A 19,964-nucleotide genomic window follows, 5' to 3' on the forward strand; every position below is an offset into this window, starting at 1 on the left:
ATACTGCCAACTCTGTGAAGACTGGACCTGTTTGTCTTGTTTATTTTCTGTACTCCTTCAAACACAATAAACCTCCATAAATGTTTGGAGGGCTTGAAAAGTCTGGAGGAGATGAGACCTGAGGTAGTGAGAAAGTAGGAGAATGGTTTGGAGGTCTTGTTTTTGGTTTGTTTGTTTTTGTTTTCAAAGCAAAGAAAAACACAGTAGTATGTCATCTCTAGAGAAGAATGTACAGAGCTTATACTCAAATCCCAAAAACTCCTCTAAGTGGTTGGTTATAGAGGAGGTTGAGCTGCGTTTCTTTACTGTTGGGATAGAAGTAGAGATTATTGAAAGCATCCCTGCTCGCTGATGAACTGGTTCATTTTCCCACATCCGTAAGAACTACCAGAGTGCATTCCTCTAGGAGAAAGAAAATCTTCCTAGGGAGGTTTTCTTTACCATCTAACATTGATTCAGTGATTGAAGGCAATACTACAAAATAAACATTTACTTTTGTTAAAATATGGTTCTTGAGTTGTAACTACTCTTGCCAAGTTCATATACATAAAAGTATATCATCTCTTTCTCCATCTCTCTAATTAGCAATTAATAAATTCAGAAATTCTGATTCTCACCAGAAGCACAGGTATGCACTCTCTAAAGATTTTCATCTGTCTTGTTGTTCAGGATATTATCATGCAAACTGTATTTTCCTTGGGTTCACAGTGTCCTTTACATTCTGGTAAAAGCATAAACTTTATCTCCATTTAGCGATCAGAGATACAGGGGGAAGCTAGGGAAAGGACTGAGTCTTAATATGCATGCAAATGCGTGAATTTCATAAAAGGCAAAAATAAAAAAATAAATAATAACAATCCCTTTGGCATGCCATTCATTAGGAAAATTCTTCCTGCGGCTTAGGAGCTTTAAATACGCTCTACGTAGTTTGATTGTTCATTTACTCATTCAATTCACATGATATTTAGTGTGCATTCATTTATTCATCCATTCATTTCAGCTAATTTACCGAGCACCCTCTGTGCATAATGCTCCTGCCAGGTGTGCGAGGTTGAGTTCACTGAGGTCACTGGAAGAGATGTGTACTGAGTGTGCCAGCGTAGGTGGGAATGCGGCACTCCTGCTACCTGAGCTACTTCAGGGACTGATGCTGGTTCTTGATCCTGTTATTATCAGTCTGGAGTGAGAGAAGTGCAGAGATTGAGAGTAAGCCTTTAAAAACTGTGACAGACATTTGATGGTATCGTTCTATATTTGTTGGCTCTGATAATAAAAAAAAATTGGGGCTTGCATTTAAAAAGTTTCCTTCTATATTAATTGTATTTTATAAAAGTATTGATCCATGATGGACTATGGCAGGGAGTGGGGTAGGGATTTGACCACAGAAAGTCCAAGAAGCATATCTCTAGGAAAGGCAACATGGTCTAGTGCCCAGGAAAGAAAGAAGAGTAAGAGCAAAAAAGTGAACACAATTTGAGTCTGGGGAAGGGAAGCAGGTAGCAATCAAAACAGCATTTGAGCGAAGCCTAACCAGGCTATGGAGAATTTGGAGGCACAGACGGGAGAAAGGACACTTGGGAGGCAATGAGAAAGATTTTAGCCAGGAAGTAAAGGGTTTATGCAGAGTGCTGTGCATATGTAAGTCTCTGAAAAGCAACGGGCAGGGGAATAATAGTGATAATTATTAATAATAGGGATAATAAGTGGTAGCTGCTACCACTTATTAAGTACTTACAGTCAGCCATGCTCTGTGCTAAGGATATGGTGGAAATCATCTCACTTGTTCTTTTCAACTACTTGCAGGGATGCTGATCTGTGAAATTGGTTTCCAGAGGATATTAAACCAGAGTTGAAGGTGGGCCTCAGGGGAATGGGCTTCAGGTGCAGGAAAGCAGAACAAATAACCATTCACGGGCTCCTGGATATCTACCCTTTGGTGTCCTCCTGGACAAGGATGTGACCACAGGAGGGCCGAGTCTGGTTTGTAAATATTCTCTTTAAAAGATGGGCATAATGCGTCCCTGCAGTTTCTTCTGGGACGGTGATGTGAGCCCGAAGGATCAATGGGCAGGTGGAGCAGGAAGCCCCAGCTTCCTAGATCCAGCAAGCCCCATCTCGCTGCAGACCTGACACCTCAGGGACACTGGGGAAAGCTCCACTGAGGTTTGCTGCACCTGGCTGTGAGCACCCAGCTCATATGGGTAAGATCTTGTGTCTGACTAATTAAATAGAGACCTTAATGCAACCTAACGGACTTGTGATCTGCTTCTGCCAGTGAGTACGGAAAGGCTACACTTGGCTGTTAAGTGTGAAGTGATTGGTTTAGAGGATTCAAACCCAGGCCTGGCTGCCTCCAAAGAGGTGGGACCTGAGATGCCTGGAGGCCCTGAATCCCAGGCTCAGGCTTGCAGACTTTGATTCTGAAGACAGTAGGGAGCTAATGCAGGTGGGTAGAGTATAAAAATCATACGGGAGGTTCTTTATCTCAGCAAAGAACATTCTCTTACTCAGCAGGACAATACTTGGGGAAATGACAAAGTTACTTATGTGGCCCTAGGTCCTGGGCTTCTTGAAAAGAAAAGAAAAAGTTGGGGGGTGGGGGGGAGAGGCAGTGGTGCTGAAAATTAAGAGTCAGCACTTCCTAAACCAGATGCCTTCGATGCCTGCAATAATTCCTGAGTTCACATTTTGCAGACAGGGCCTTAAAGTCTCTAAACAGGGAGTACCTGTCCTGTAAAAATAAAATTATATATATATATATGTATATATATACACGCATATCTCCCCACCTTTTCCTGAGATACTGCACATTAAGGCATATTTGGTCTGGTCTGCTTAACAATTTGTGAAGCACCGCAGCAACTTTTAAGATGCGAAGTGCCATAAAATCAAGACACCGTTAATGTGGTAAATTGGCCTTCATTGCTAAAGCAAAACTAGAGACAGGGTTAACCATGGTAGCCACGAATAGCTGTTCTTTGAGGGCCAACATCATGATTTTCAGTGTTTTTCCATTTGAAATAGGGAAGCATTGCTCGCTAGAGCCTGAGATGGTTTCCTGTCCTCTGAGGGTAACTTCCCATACCAGCTATACGGTCCTGGGAGAAGTCCTTAAAAATTTTTATTTCAGTCAACAAATATTTAAGTTTAAACTGTGAAACTGAAAATCTGGCTCACCGCAGAGGCAACTGGAGAGGGATGTCACTGCTTTGCCTATCCAGTGTCACCCCACCCCTCTCCCCAAAACCCAAGTGAACTCTGGAGAAAGTGACAAAGGGCTGAAATTTCAGCTTTATCCCATGACCCACACACGCTTCCAAACTCATTTAGTGCTCAGGTTAAGTTTCAGTTTTAAAACACTGGGGGGGGGGGGGGATGGTAAAGACCAGATAATTTACCCCATTAGAATCTATCCCATGCAGGGATGGGGAGGGGGGACCCCACTAGATTAATATGATCTTTAGCAGAGAAATGCATTGCTGCTAAGCCTGGTTCTTATGTAAATTTCTTTACTGCAAGCATATTTACTGAAATGTGTGTTGCTATGACTAAAAGAAACCGGGCATTATCACTTACCTCTGCTGGACAAAAGAACTTACCATTCCTGTTCCACAAGAATTTGGAGTCAGGGATTCAAGAAAAGACTATTGACAAATTCTACACCTACAAAATGATTTAGCAAGATGCTGGTCTTTAACCTCTTTGGATGAAGTCGGTTATATGATTGGCTTTTCAGCATGGACAGTTATCTTTACATCTTAGCTCTTCTCCTCTGTCAATAGGCCCAAGCAAGCTTATGCTTTTCTGATCGAGAGTTGTCACCGTGTTTACCCACACAGGCGTGGCCATGGACAACCCACAGGACCTCTTTAGGTTGGCTCCTTAGCCCAGAGAGTACAAGAGCCCCTCTGTCACATCAAAACATGTAGAGTCGGGTACACGGGTGGTTCAGAGGGTGCGTGCGTGGTTCAGCGGTAGAACGCTTGCCTTCCATGCTGACCCGGGTTCAATCCCCGGCCCATGCAACCAAGCAACAACAATAACCCATGTAGAGTCCCATATACTGAAAGCTATCATCTTAGCCCATTAATTTTAAAATGTTGACAGGTTATTTAGCAGTACCTTAAAAAAAGTTACTTATAAATCCCAAGAGCCTCTACATTTATTTGAAACATATTAGTGTAGAACATGTTATGTGCACAGTCTGCCCGGCACTCTGTGGTGGTGAGAGGTGTATGGATTCCTAGTCCCCTCATGAAGACTCCGGGAGTCCGCGGGGATCCGGCACCCACAGGTTTGGAATCCTGGGGCTTGGGGCCAGCCCAATAAGGACACTGCTCTCTTTTATGCCTCCAGAGTGCACGAAGGAGCTGGCTTTCAAGTCTTTTAATTTTCCTCCTTTTACCGGGAGGTGCTCTACTATGAAGGCTTTGTAATGGATATTGCAATGAAATGCAAATAGGAGCCACATTCAAGGGCACCATTTAAAAGGAAAACCCACATGAGATCTATCAACAAACCACTGACTTGAAAAGGAGTCTGGCTGACTTGAAAGACAGGACACTTGATCCTGGCTACGCGGCACCACAGGGTCTGCCTGCCACTGCTCTGCTGGTTCTGACCGTGGCATTTCCAAAACAGACTCCCTCAAACAAAGCCAACAGCACATTTTTGTGGCTCCGGAGTGAAGTGAGGTTTCTCTTTATTAGAGAGATGGCATTGCTAAATGGGCTTCCTTTGCTCTCAGAGAGGCCATCTCCCCGTGGTGCAAGGGTAAGGGAAATGCCTTGGTTAAGGGACCATGTGGTTTGGGAGACTCAAGCTGGCCCCAGAGAGCCTTGGGAAGGAAGAAGTAACCCAGCACCAAACTATTCTGAAGGTAAGAGCGCCTCAACCACGTCGGCATCCGAGTTGAATGACCCAGTAATTATTACACAAGGAGCACCCAAGGGCCAAAAAACCCTCGATGGGAACAGCCATAAGCTAAGTCTTATACTGGAAGAGAGAAAACCTATTTGGGTAGGTGGGAAAAAGTGAGTCATGGGTAGGGACAAGAAGATAAATTTGTGACAGAGTTTTGGTAGGTCAGTTGATTTGGAGGTGATCTACAGGAACCCACTGTTGACTCTTAAACATTTTCTCAAAAAACTCTCTCCCTATTGGAGGATGAACCATTTTAGCAATGGTAGGAAGCATGAGTTGGGAAGGCAAAGAGACTAGTTATAAATCTGTGAATTATCGTTTGCGTGTGTGATATAGATACCATCTGAATGAAGATGGCAGATACGGAAATATACATAAATTGGCACAGCTGAGAGATGACATCCTGTGAGTGTCATCGGACCTACCCTCCAACTGTGGACCCGGTTTTAGGATTTTAGGTGTAGACAAAACAGTCTAGAGGTTGATCATGTGCACACTGACCCAAAGTAGGACCTACAGTCAACCTAGAAAAGGAGGACAGCATCAGTTGACTCTTCTCTTAATGACCTCACAGGATAATCCTCCATTACTACCTTCTTGGACCCTCCATATGATACAGCCATTCCTTTGAGATGAACCAATGTGACAAGGTAATAAAAAAGAGAAATTACCCAGATGATTACAAATCACTCCCACTCATTGAAACGTGGTATATTCAAACTGGAGATGACAGAAGGCTCAAGCACTGTGTTCATTTCATGAACAAGAAAGAGAAGCTGACAAATCTACGCAGTTTCCTCAGGCTTTTGAGAGAGCTGGACTCGAGCGCCAGGCAAGTTCTGATCCCGGTGCCACCAACGACACACCGGATGCTGCGAAAATATTTTTTTTTTTAATTTTTCCTAAGCCTCAGCTTCTGCATTTGTAAATTAAAAAAAAAAAACAAAACAGATATAACTAAATCGCTCCTAGGTCCCTGCTAGCACTAACTTCTTGTGTGATCAGTGCTTCTAATATTGTGATGTGTCCAGGCAGGGAAGTTCATTTACCCCCTATCTGGTTTTTACTCACTTAAGGGAGTGATTTCTTTCCTCTGAGGCTCTCATATTGCCCATTATTCAAAGTGAGCTGCCTCCTGGTGTGCTGTCAAAATACATCAGCTTCAAAGACACACACACACCTTTCAATCCCAGGCCAAGATAGTTTACTGTATAATTTATGATAATGTTAAGTCTGTTTCTCATAAATGTTAATGGTGCCACTTTTTTTTCATAGATGGGTAATTCTCAGAAAAGCAGCTGGATGTTAAAAGTTACTTTTTTTAAAAAAAACCAACGTAACCGCCTCAGTCAACGAATCTGATTAAAACAAAACAAAACAAAAAACTCCACTGAGTTGCAGGCTTAAAGATTCTGTGAACGGCAGTAAGTACATCCAAAATAGAACCATTCAAAGATTCTATTCTCATAACTGTTTATCTACAACAATTTGGTTAAGTTCATGTTCACAGACTTTTCTCCATTTTAACATGTAGATGTTAACAGAGAAAGATTACCTTAATCCTTTCTATTCCTATAAACTACTGAATTTGTTATACATTAATATTAATATGATACAAAATGCGTAAGTACCTTCCGAAGTAAATTATTTTCCAGCTAAAAATATTTTGCCATCAAGAATTCGACCTTTATCTCATCTATAAGAATTGCAAATATTCATTTGAAATAGAAATGCCTTCACTTTGTTTCTTGTACCCAACAGAATTATTTTCATTGCTAAATGTGTCTGAGCTTTCTCTCAGACACTGGGAAGTCGGGTTTGAAATCATTTGCCTTTTTCAAAGTCATCCCTGATAAAAGCAAATGAGTCCTTAATTTCAGTTTAGCTACTGTACTGGGCTTCAGAAATTCCAAGTTTTCTATTTGACACATCATGTGATGCATCAAAATGAGAAAATAAATATTCTTAATTATTGATGCTGTCAAATACAATAACAATAAAGAAGTCCAATAAATACAATTTTTAGCATAAAAAGATAGGATTACAAAAGTCCACAATAAAACATCCAGACAAATATGTAAAAGAATTGGGTTAAATTCCCTCAAATTCCTCAGGATCAGGATATCTGAATTTTAGTTCCTCTTCTCTTGATAACTTGTACAATTTCTTTCCTCCTTTCTTTCCTTCTTTTTAATAAAGATAAACTAAGCTTGATATCAAGGCACTGTACTGGGCATTGGTCGAAAAAAAAGAGAGAGAATACAGTCTCTACTTTCAAAAAGCACATAGTCTAGTGGGGAAAAAGACACATAAACAGAAAACCCTACCATGTGGTGGCTGCATTGATAAAGATGTGCAGAGAATATTAGAACAAATAAAGGGGGGTGGGGAGGCAATGTCAAGGTTTCTTAAAGATACTGATGCCTCAACTGAGTCTTAACACCTGCCCTGTCTCTGCTTCCCAGGGCAGACGTGAGGCTCTCACAACATAAAGCCTGGGACAGGGCTCTGTAAACTACAGCACAGAGGAGCTGCCCTGGGATTATTTTCCATGGTGAGAAACAGAAAACTACAGAATAACGAGTGAGTTATTCCGCTTCTCTGGCTATTAAGGAAAACATCCAAACATGATGTGAAACAGGACTTTTGAAAATACAGTTTCACCTGATTTTCTCAATCCTATTTGTATTTATAGGAAGGACGCTATATCTCCATTTCACAGATGAGGAAATGTAGGCACAGGGGCCCAGAGGGTTGGGGAAGATTCTGGCAGGAAAACTGGCCTCAGCGAGAGGTCAGAACGAGCTCAGGAGCCCCGTGATATGTGAATGTACACGCACACGTGTGTGTGTTTGTGTGTGCTTGTGTGTGTATGTGTGTGTGTGCGGGGAGGCAGCAGCAGACTGGGGTGGGAGGTGTTAGATGGCATTTTTTCCCGTTATACTACCCTCAAAGATGATACACCCCACCTCAAAAAGGGGGAGAGGGTACATTTTCTTTATCTCTTGTTCATAAAAACAAGGAAATAAAAGCTACCTTAAAAACTCCCAAAATGCACTGTGAAATGATTTTTTCCTCCATTTCTTTCCAGGCAGGCAGAGCAGGAGTTAAGGCTCAGTTCACCTTTTCACCTGAAAGGAAGGTGGCACTGACAAGCTTCTCTTGAGCAACCATGATACAATCTTCAAGTGCAAGAGGGAAGTCAGAACGAAAAAGTAAACAAGGGATCCATGAGGGCTGGAGTTCTTGGAATATGCTATAAAGATGGGATGTCTGCGTGAGCTGAGCGTTGACATCTGAGAAGATGCAGAGACTGAGAATGAGCAGAGGTGCAGGCACCATCCCTGGGCCTGCCCGGACAGAGGCCAGCTTCCCAGAGACATTCTCGAAGGAGCTGTGGGAACAGGATTTGCCCCACTGCTGCTCCTCAGGTTGACCACAATAGCCACAATCAAAACTCAGACCTAACCGCAACCCATCCCATTACAATAAGGGCAAAGCGAATGGCGGCGGGAGGGCAGGGGTGTGCCAGAGTTTCTTCATTTAGTCCAGTTAAATCATTTAGCAATTAAATCAGAATCTAATATGCAAGTAGGGTTAAGGCTACTGTCCTAGGAGGAGAATTAAAAAAAAAAAAAAATCCCTGGTTCCTCCCCTCACTTAAAGGCCATAAATCTTTTGAAACAGGAATTGAAGACTGATATTCCATCGACTGCTCCCTAGCTAAATAAAAATTGCTAAAATGTATTGAGGGTCCCATCAGTGCTCTTTATAAAAAAAAGCCTTATCGCTAATCCTTAACATCGTCCTTTAAATTAAGTGGGTTATGACAGTCCCATTTTGCAGATGGGGAAATTGAGGCTCTGAGAGGGTCCTATCTTGCGTTCACGTAGGTGGTTAATACGAACCAGAACGGGGGGGTAGGGGGGTTGTGTGTGCGATGCTGGGGTATTTCTTTTGATGAATCCAAGCATCCTTTCTAAAAGGAATTACCAAATACCATCAAATGACTTTGGTAGCCCACCACGTTCTCTCTCTGAAATTCTAACGACTTCTCCTCAAAGAGGGAAATCTGCTGCAGGAATATTTCTGCAAACCAGCAAGCCTGAAGTTAGCAATGATTAAATTGCTCCTTGAAGCCCTTAGACACTTGCATGTCTCTTTGTCTTTGGGGTCTCATCTCAGCCATTCATTCCAGCCCCAGACTGTACAGAATCTCAAATCTGTCATGCTGAGGGCAAGAAGAAATGCCCTCCTAACAAGACTCTGGGCATAGCTGGGGCTGCCTGCAATCTGGACTTCCAAAGACTCATATTCTTCATGGGCAGGTAATGACGCTCACAGGACAGGAGAAACCGCACAAAAGCAGAAAATGACAACTCAGAACGCAGACCCACTGAGTGACAACGGTAAGGAAATCCTGAAAGCCCTCAGCAACGTAGCTGCCGAAAGAAAAAAATATAACGTTTTATAAAAAAGGCCCAAGTACAAATCCTAATAAGGATTCATAAGCATACTACAGGTTATGAAAATTATTGCCGCATTAGAAGTGATAATAGCCTAATGTCATCTAGTGTGTATGAAATGCCGAACAACATAAGATGGGTTGTTTAAGCAGAAGGCTAATACTGCCTAGAAACACTAGGGAAATAAGAACTGCATGTAAGAGGAAAAATATTCACTTGGTATTTCTAGATCACCTCTCTTGGTGTTTGCAGATGAGCAAACAGCGTTTCCGGATGGCACCTCAGCAGTTTTCTGCACTCAGAGAACTTCTTTCTTTCTTAAGCCAGGTTCTGCTGTTGGCGCTGAAATGTTTGGAGCGGTGGTATACCATGTTATTCCTTCCCTCCTGGTCCTATTTCTAAGACTTCACGATGGATAACAGTCCATCTTTTCTTATAATCCAGACATAAGCACTACAGACCTAGAATACAATTTCAAGTGCCCCCGCCCCGGCCCCCCACAACCTACTTCCCAATTTAAAAGATGAAGAAACCAGGGCTCAGGACAGGGAAGTGATTTGCCTGAGGTTACAGAGCTGGCAGCTTCACCGCACAACTTCTCAGTCATAGCTTCCATTTTACACAGGGCTCTATCATGCTTACAGCCCTTCCCCAGTGATGATCTCATCAAACACCCTTTTTCCAGATGAAAACTCAGAGGCTAGGAGAGATTTTTTTCCTAAGCACACACAGCCAGTAAGGGACGGTCTAGAAGTCAGGCATCTGGAACCCTTCTCTTATACCCAGAATACTGTCTTCGTGTCGGATGTGTGGCTCACAGGCAAAGGTTCATGTCTGTACCAGGTCTCATTAGTCCTGCTTCTCCCCAGATGAGGGTGAGCCATTCCTCACTGTCCACACCCCAGTTAAGAGGAAGAGGGCATTACTGAGTAGAATATATTCGGGCAGCTTCAGGCACATGCTGTACTGAGAAAATTGAGACAAAAGGCTAAGGATGTCTGGGCACAGGCAAGAAGCTGTATTACAAAGGTACATCACTTTCATATTCATTTGCACATTTTTCCTCCTAAGAAAATTAGGCTTTAATATAACCTCAATTTCAACCTTGTTGCTTTATCGCCTAAAGCCCATTAGAGAGCTATTTCCCAGGGCCAGGAACTTCTGATTGGAGGTCAGGAGGCTGGGGTTTTAATCGACTCATGATGAAACTTCTTTCCTGAGGCTTCACTCCTGTCTCGGCTCTGCCCCATTCTCAGAGGGGATGATTCATCCTTTTCGGATAGTGAGGATTTTTAATACACTGAAGGCTGTGTAAACTGCCAGGGGTGGGGGTGGGTGGGGCAGGGGAGGCCAAGCTTTCACTGACTCAGACAAACGTATGTAAAAACGGATCAGCGGATGCCTGTAAATGTGCCATCTTATCCTTTTTCCTCTTTCTCTCCCCCCAAATCCCCCCGCCCCTGACACTGGGGCTAAACCAGATTGTCTAATCCACTTTAGGATGCAGAGAGAATACAGAGTTTCCCATGACCCGAGACAACCAATCCGGATGATCCCTAAAAAAATGTCTTGGATCAACTATCTGCAGATCAGGAATGTGCTAGCCTCCTAAATGTAGAAATGCATGTTGAAAGCACCTAAATAATCCTAAAAAAAATCTTGATGCTTGGGTTGCCTCTCCCTCCAGGGATTCTGACGTCATTGGTCTGGGGTGCAGTGCTGGGATCCCTCCTCCCCCATCCCCCCAGGTGATTCTAATTTGCAGCCCTCTTTGAGCAGCTCTGCTCCAGCCTAGGCCTACACAGGTTCCCCAGCATGCCTCTGGTCTAAAACGTTTTCCCGCCCTCCTTCTAGCACCTCCGGAGGAAGGAAGAGGGCAGGGGGTGCTCACATCGTCCACTCCCTACCATTGCAAGCCCCTGGCACTTCCAGAGAGAATGCTATTGAGACGACAGCAGCTATTCACCTCAGACAGCTTCAAAGTCTCTCTGTTTATTCTCAATAAAATGCTTATCAAGCCTCAGACTTCAGAAAGTACAGGTGAACAGACACTGGAGGCTTGTGGGACAGTTCTTTACCCCTCAAGCCCCCAGCACCACAGCAGCTCTGCTGATTCCCTTCAAAACAGATTTCCCTCTCTGTTCCCTGAGGCCGGCCTCCCGCCTCTCAGCCCATTATGCAGCCTCACAGCCCCACGAGTTAGGTATCAGCTGCTTTTCCTTCAAGCAATTCCCTTATCTGGGCTCAGAGATAATGCAAACACTAGGAAAATACTATTTTTATATTCTAGTGGGTACAGCTTATAATAATTCATGCTGGTAGGTTTTGTCCTATATATTTGGATCCTGACTGCATTCTCCCTTCAGGCAGGAACAAAATGGATGCAGATGGAGGTAGCAGGGAGGTACAGGTCCGTCTGATGCCCATTCGGCACCCTGGCACTTAAGAGCAGCGTGTAGAGTTGAGTTCACAGTTTGCCCTCTCCTAAGGAAGCTCAGAAAGACCAAGAGCGGAAGCCAGCTGGACTTAAACATGGCTCTCTAGCCAAAGAAGCACATGAACAAAATAATGTTTGTCACGAGTAGCTCTTTAAAAGCAATGTCTTGCCTTATGCAGCCATTTTTAAATCTTTCTTTTGCTTTTCTACATTTATAACTTGTTCTCCTTTACTTTTCAAATCCTGCCTGGGAGCAGTAATCCGAACCTAGGCTCTAAGGCTAAGGAGCCCTGTAACAGTGAATAAGACCAGACCCCCCTCTTGGCCTCAGCTTCCCCACCTCATGAGGAGACCACATTTCACTAGATGACTGCTAATCTTCCATCCTGACCTCACAAAGCTCTCTGTCTGTAATCTTTGGGTCTCCTTTCCAGAATCAAATCCATGGCAGGTGCTAACATTGATATATTTCCTTATACAACCCATCCTTGTCCAACCTGCCAAAAAATGTTTTATGGGGGTAGGGGTGGAATCATTAAGCTTTTTCCTAATTTTTTTTTTCTATCATTGTCAATCCTTCCTATTATTTCAGCATTGGTGAAGAAAATACTTTGACTATAAAACATAAAATTGTTCCCTTTCCCCACTAAATGTCAGATTTTACATCTATTAACATTAGTGTTATATCAAAAGCCAACTATCACAGTATTGCAAAAAGCACAGCTTATGAGGACAAAAGGGATGAGCATAGTATAAAACATGACATTAAATACCCTATACATATTTATGTAAACTGATGGAGTTTGGGTAATATTCTTGGTATTGCAGGTAGAAAGGCACTTATCAAATTACAAAATAGGGGAGTTTGGGTAATATCCTTAGTATTGCAGGTAGAAAGGCATTTATCAAATTATGAAACAGGGGAGCAGCTCGTTTCTTTTTTGTACCAATGGATTCCAAAATATGTATATGCTACTATTCTGGCATAAAGAACACAATGGTGTTCAAACAAGTGGGCACAGAAAGTCTACTAATTTTGTTTGAATGTGTGCTTATTTCAATTACATCAAATCATTCAGTTTGTCAGATTACAATGAATGCCTTATATTATTTGGTCCATGACATTTTTCTTTTACAAAAATTAAGTTTACAAAAGTAACATCATACCACTTCAATTTTTTTCTATGAATGGATTTATTTATTTTTAAATAACAGTCCTCTGAGTCCTTTGTTTAGCAGGTATTATTATAATTTTGCTTCTTCTACTGTCTTTACCCAAACCTCCTCCCAATTTTGAATTCAATTACAAAAGGAATGAACGTAAAAGTCCTATTTTCCATCAAAGCCCTGATAGCTAACCCTTTTATTTGAATAAAATCAATGTCATTATCACATTTTAAAAAATTAGTTGGCCAAAAGGCAATGAAAACGAGTCACATTTGTTGGAAGCACTATTGTAATAGCTGTAGGAATTCTGGCTCAGGATCCAAAGAGCAGAATTTCACTCTGGTAAACTATACTATAATCCCAATTGACACAAATATTAATGTTGCAATCTTCCTGAAATCTCATAGTACATTAAATTATAGCTTTGCAGCTGAGTAATGAGAGCTAGGACGATTTCTGGTCACTTTTCTTTAAAAAGTCCCTCTTCTGAGCCTGTAAAAAATTAACCCTGGCTAACATTAACCACTCCTCCAGCCAACAACAGGGTCTTGGCTCTCATACCTTCTAATCAACAAAAGCTCTCAAATGTCTTTCTTCTTCTTCTTTTTAAATGATTAATATAGAGACACACTGAAGAGTACTAAATGAGAAATTGTCAATACTCAAAAGTTTTAATTAGCAAGTTATTAATTGTTCACTTCCTATTCTAGATGCCAGATACTTTATATGGTTATCCCATTTAATAAATATCGCTATGCCCATTTAACAATGAGAAAATTGCAACTTAAAGAGGCTAAGTCATTTGCCCAGACATTCAAGGCTAGGAAGGAGAAAAACCATAACTGGAGCTCCATGCCTCACACTCCCTCTCCATGCTGCGTTGCTGGGGTGAACCACAAAGCCAAGATAAAAATAAAACAAAACAAAGAATAAAGTGACTCAAGTTGTGAAGTCAATAAACTACAGCAAACACCCCTGTATGCATTTTATTCTTCTAATATATTTTTGGCAGAGAACAAACTGCCCTGGGAGAGGTACTGTATAATTTCATTTGGAGCATTTGTCCTGGTAGCAGCAAACTGAAACATACACACACACACTAAAATCAGATTGCAATTAAAATCCAATTAGAAATATATTACTGTATTAGACACCTACCCAGGAAAGATCCAGCAGGGGACCTTCTCTGAAAAGCCGCATGTCACAGTCTTCAAAGCGCTTCCATGTGTAGCTCTGACTGTGCCCTATGACCCTGAGTGTGTGTTAAACAATGTTTGCAGACTTATTCTATGAGAAAAAGGACCCTAGTTTTCATGACTAAGGGACGTTAATATCACTATGACCAATTCATTTTAGAGGACAGCCGTGAAGAATAGGAAACCTTGTGCAGATTATTAAACAAATTCAACTCAGCACTTAAACTGGTGGGATTCCAGATATGGAGTGTGGATGAAGTAAAGAAACACAGGGTCAAGGAAAAGTCTGTAGTTGGCCTTCACCTCTCTCTTCTTTAGGCCTTCATTCAAACAATTTGTCATTTTGCTGATCTGAAACACTTAGCAAACACTTATCCCAAATAAAGGAGGCAGTCATTCCCCCATGCCTGAGATTGTCTTTTCTTATAACCTGATTTACCAGCAAATTAAAGGTGATGTCAACTATGCAGCATATCTGATGATCCAGGGATTTCCTTCCAGTTGCCTTCTAGAAGATTTGCACGGCTGGCATTTAAGTTGATTTTCTTTGATTTGACAGAATATTTCAACTACAGAACTCAGGCTTCTGACACTTTTTCAATAGTTGTCCTGAAGTTCCTTTCCATCTTTAATATTAGCTTTCCAGACAGACTGCCCAGCACAACTCTGTTCTCCTGTCTGGCTCTCCAATGAGGACACACTGCTCATGTTGGCTTTCAATATTTTTAATTTATGAAAATGTTGAAGGGCCAGACGCTGGAACCCCACAGTTTCTATTTAAGTGGTCTGGCAGAGACTACAAGTCCACACGGTTTTCATCAACTTCATACAGCTACAGGACAGGTGCTAATTAATCTACCTAATTATGCAGTCAGTGGAAGAGGCTTACCCATAGGATTCTAAATCTGGAAGGAAAAAAAAATAGGAAGGGGAAAGGGAGGGAAAATGCTTTTGGTTTCACACAAACATAATTTCAGGAGTCAGCTTACTTGTCATTTCCACTTAAACTGGATTGATTCGTGTATTTCCCCTATATCACAACTGCTGTGGGTTTCATTTCATTTTGTTCTGTTTCCTCCAGGGGTACACTTAAAAAGAGCTGATAAAAAATGGTTAACTGACCTGAGAATTATTAGCTTACCTTTATTTTTTAAAACTGCAAACAGAAGCAGGAAAAAAATAAATCCAAACAGTACCCAAACATAACACCGGTGACATGGAATGTGCAAGATCCCAAATGACGCTTGTAATTCCTGCAGGCTCTCGTTTGCAGTTAACCACTTACAGGGCCAGTCACTGGAATTCCCTGGCTATCCACACAAATGAACATAATTACAGATACATAAGCACAAACCTATGAGGCTGCTGATTAGATTAGATAACTTAGGGATAGAGGAAGAAAAAAATCCTGGGATGTGCAATCAATTTTGTCACACATACTCCCTTGGTCTTTCCGAACTTTACAGAAGGGTGGAAATGTTCTTTCCTCGATTCTCAGCTGCCAGGGACACATGAATTCTGTGATATCTGTCAGGAAAGGGGAGAGGAGAAATGCTTCTGAATTTCAGCCAGGGGAGGAAAAGGAGATCACAAGGGATCTATTCTCCTAGGGTACAATTCAATACTGGCAATGCAACCCTGGAGGAAAGAAGTGATGTAATAAATGAAGTCAATCAGCATAAACACCCTGTGATTCCCAGGAAAGCGAACTGCCAATTCAGTTCTGCATATTAATTTACACAGCACCTAGGAGGACAGACTGGACACTACAGCACGTTCTTGCCTATTTCCCATTCGCTTCTACAAATACCTCTGACCCTTTAAAAAATCATTTAATGTCATGAATTAAAATGGCTGAAAATAATTTTTAAAATGAATAATTTAAGAATTCATGTGTTTCATTAATAATAAATGACTTTCCAGCTGGGCAGAATATCAAAATCTACGTTTGGCAGTTTTACAAGTTGTTATGGAAATATGTCTCTTCCTTATTTGATCTCCTATTGAAATCTTATTTCAATATATCTTCCTTACTGCTAGATATTTTCCTCCTCTGTATGTTACAGAAAAATACCGAAGAGCTAAAGAGTCAGGCACTATGTGTGATTTGACACAGGGAGGGCAGAAATGTGATTAAAATGTCATTTGATTAAAAATGACAATGTTTTCTTGAAAACAATATGTTAAGTGAAAGAAGCCAGGTACGAAAGGCCACATGTTGTATTCCACTTATATGAAATACCCAGAATAAGCAAATCCATTGGGAAAGAAAGCAGATTAGTGTTGCCAGGGGCTGGAGAGTGACTGCTTAACTGGTATAGGATATACGTTTGGGGAGATGAAAAATTCTGGCACTAGATTGTTGAAAAATATAGTGAAAGTACGCAATGCTGCTGAATTGTACACTTTAAAATGGTTAAAACGGTAAATTTTATGTTGTGTGCACTTTACCAAAATTTTAAAAAATGATATGTTTTAAATGGCAGAATTCAAAGTTTGGGTTGTAATGAATGACATTTTGCTAACCCTGCTGATGGGGTTCTATGAGGGACTAAAGACGAGAAGGACAGTGCCTTCAGTAACCTGGTTTCCTGCTTTACCGTTCTAATCCTGAGGTCTGCTTGCAACTGCAAGAGATACAAGACTGAGAAGAGAGCAGTGAAGAGGGAAGTCACCACCTTCTCCTTCCTTCCTGGCGGAAGAGCCCTCAGAAAGAGTCTAACTAAGCAGGCAGCTAACAATGTTTCAAATGTATTTGATTTAAGAATGTTTACGAACCATGGGAAATTGAAGATTATGGCTCCATAATGTTCTGCAGGGTTACACCCTAATCATGTGCCCTTTCCTTATCAGGAGGGAAGGAGAAAAACAGGAAGGGAGGAAAGGAAATAGACAGAGAGAAGGGGAGATGACAACATCTGTAGACACCTCCTCTTGAATCTTGAGCGCATAATGACTGTTTTCCCATTGCTGTGAAGAAGAGGATAATAATGTTAGATCTAATTACATAGGCATAAGCATCACTGGTTTCTTCGTCCATGAAACAGAGATAACCTACATTTGTTTCGGAAGGGATGAGACGAAGATACATATCTGATGAGTGATGATGATGGCTGACTCTACGTGATCTCAGAGCTGGAAGAGACTTCAAAATCTTCTACAAAAGAGAGGCCAAGGGAGGTAAAGGCAGGCCCCTGAATATCTGCAAAGACAGTAGTTTATGATGGGCTTTAAAGATTTTGCTCCTATGAAAACGGAAGAATCAAGTGAAAACTCTGTCATTTAGCAGTTTGAGATGTTTTTGCAGAAGGGTGCAGAGATTATATCCACAGACTTGACAGCTAACTGGGGTTCGTATTGGGTTATACACCTAACAGTTGAAAGTACTCTGAGCAACTCATCTCATCTCTTTGGGCCTTAATGTCTTTATCCATGAAATGAATATATCTATCTACAAAGTCATTAAAAAGATGAAATGAGGAAAATACAGGCAAAGTGCTTATATTGCACAGTACTTTGAGCATAAGTACTCAGCGCCTGTCAGTTGTCGGTGGCCTATTTTCAGAATACACTCAAGGATGTGAAATCCCTCCAACTTTTCTGTATATTTCAAAATTTTCATAATCAAATGTCAAGAAAAACATTATAAAATACAGTTCTTTATTTCAAGAAGAAATAAAGGAGAGCAGGCTGGTATGTACCTTTACAGTGTAGTCTTGGTTTCACCAAGACTCAGCCAGGTTATAATCAGCTCATCCTAAGTAGCTGAGACCCAAGTGTCCTGTATCCAAATATAAAAAAAAGGTCTTCCTAATATACCACACATATAAATAATCTTAGCACACGCATTTATTTTGAGTATGCACCCACTGCTCAACCCTCTCTAATATCCAGTGAGGCAAAATACAAATCATCCAAGAGCTAGTTCGATAGCATGCTTTGTGGGAAGGATTAGTGTGCTTTGCTAATATGACTGGCCAACACAGTCATATCACTTTCGAACATTACGTGCTAACTTGACCATCAGCCTTTATCATACCCAGATCTTTGCTTTCATGGGGGCCTATAACTATCTGGATGATCTGATCCTACTCAAAAAGTTGTTCTGAAAGTTTTTGAATCATCTGTAGCAGCATGAATCTGGACTCTTTCGTCAAAGAGTGTTCTAGTAGATTTGGCGCAGGGTGGCCAGACTTCTGCAGGGGAGAGGCCACAAAACACTGGCTGCAGAGTCCTTGGAATCTATGCATTTATTGGTGGAGGGACCAGGACTGAGCGATTGCTGGAGATGAACTAGGGAGAATATAAAGAGCTTTGGTCATTCACTGGAAAGCTAGAGAAACTGGGATCTAATTAATTTTCCTACAGAGGTAATAATATGACAAATAGCAGACCTATTTATACTATTTACCCTCTGTTAGACAGTGTTCTGAGCACTTTTCATGTATTAACTTAACTTATCACAGATGAAATGAAAGTCAGTATCCAAAAATTTAATTCCAAACTGGGTAGAGGAGACAGCACAATAAACAGAAGGTCCAGTGCTGGCATGGGGAGGGGTCGGGGGTTGGTGGAAGAGCAGGCCAAGGAGAAAGGGTACTGAACTGGCTCTTTTAGTTCTGCCACCAGATCGAAGCGGAACTCTAGGCAAGTCATTTCCCTCTTTGGTAAAATTTTATCATTGGCAAAATAGGAAATTTTAAGAGGCAAAAACAGCACTGTAAGGGAACTGGAGGTGGATGCTGGGACTCTGGTTACTGAAGTCGATGGAAACTTCAGGAAGAATCCAACCCCCTCCAGGCATTCCCTATTGCCTCCCCCTTTCTCCTTCACTCCCTCTCTCTCTCTTTTAAAAGCAGAAATTATATTTGCATTCAAGTCTTTTTAAAAGGGAGAATTTGTTCACTAATCTTTCTATTCTGGGTATAAAATGGAAGTGGAGGTTCATTGAAATGCATAATTCAGAGTGGTTTACAGAAACAAGCACCAGTCCTGAAAAATAAATTCAATTCATCTTAATTTCCCCAAAGTGTAACTACATTAAATGCTAGTATATATACATGTCAACAGGAAAATTATTAATTTTTTATATCTTAACGGATGTTTGAACAATCAATAAACCATGACCCTCATCATGGGAAAACAAAGACGATTCAGCAAAGTGTCTTATATGCTAGATTGTTATTGCTGCATGTGCTTTTTTAAATTTATCCTTTCACAGTAAAGAAAGGACACCCATCCTTGTTCCTATTTTAAAGGTATTGATTATTCCAGTTCAGGCATTTTTTCTTCTAACATTATCTTTAATTAATACTCCCATGGTACTCCAATAAATAATGTCAAAAAATGAATAATGAAAATGTAAATTTCAGCATCCTATAATTACAATTCTAAAAAAAATTAAGCACAATAATTAAGGGCTTAATTTTTAGTGATTAAAAGCGTAAATAGATTTCCTTTGGCTTTTAGGTACATTTAAAGTCTATTATAACAGTACTGCTGTCAGAAATGCCAACAGCTGAAAGAACAAACACTGGTTTTACCTACTGTTCTATAAATAAGGTCACTACTACAGGTGGGGTAAATGCGGGCCATTAAGTTTGGTACCACCACTTGTTTTAGTAGGCAAATTTACATGATTGACCTGTATAAATGTGTGCTGTTTTCACTGTTAACACCTTTATAAATATAAAGAATTTGTTGAATAAATCTAGCTATAAGTCTTATTGAATCAAAATGGAACACTCCACTGTTGTGAAATCTGGCAGTTAATAA

General features: G+C 41.0%; 1 protein-coding gene and 1 long non-coding RNA gene across 3 annotated transcripts in view; both read right to left on the bottom strand.

Moving 5' to 3' along the window:
- Nucleotides 1–19,964, bottom strand: part of RORA (RAR related orphan receptor A) — a 717,907-nt gene that overhangs the window by 600,649 nt on the left and 97,294 nt on the right. The gene's annotated exons all lie outside the window — the stretch shown is intronic.
- The window catches only part of LOC143656200 (uncharacterized), an 86,054-nt gene continuing 69,469 nt past the window's right edge, over nt 3,380–19,964 (bottom strand). The window contains exons 2-3 of the long non-coding RNA XR_013162424.1: nt 17,248–17,391; nt 3,380–17,159 (exon numbers count right to left, since the gene is read on the bottom strand). This is a non-coding gene — a long non-coding RNA (uncharacterized LOC143656200). The remainder of the gene's footprint in view (nt 17,160–17,247; nt 17,392–19,964) is intronic.

The sequence above is a fragment of the Tamandua tetradactyla genome, chromosome 14 (assembly GCF_023851605.1).
Source record: "Tamandua tetradactyla isolate mTamTet1 chromosome 14, mTamTet1.pri, whole genome shotgun sequence".
Classification (NCBI taxonomy): Eukaryota; Metazoa; Chordata; class Mammalia; order Pilosa; family Myrmecophagidae; genus Tamandua; species Tamandua tetradactyla.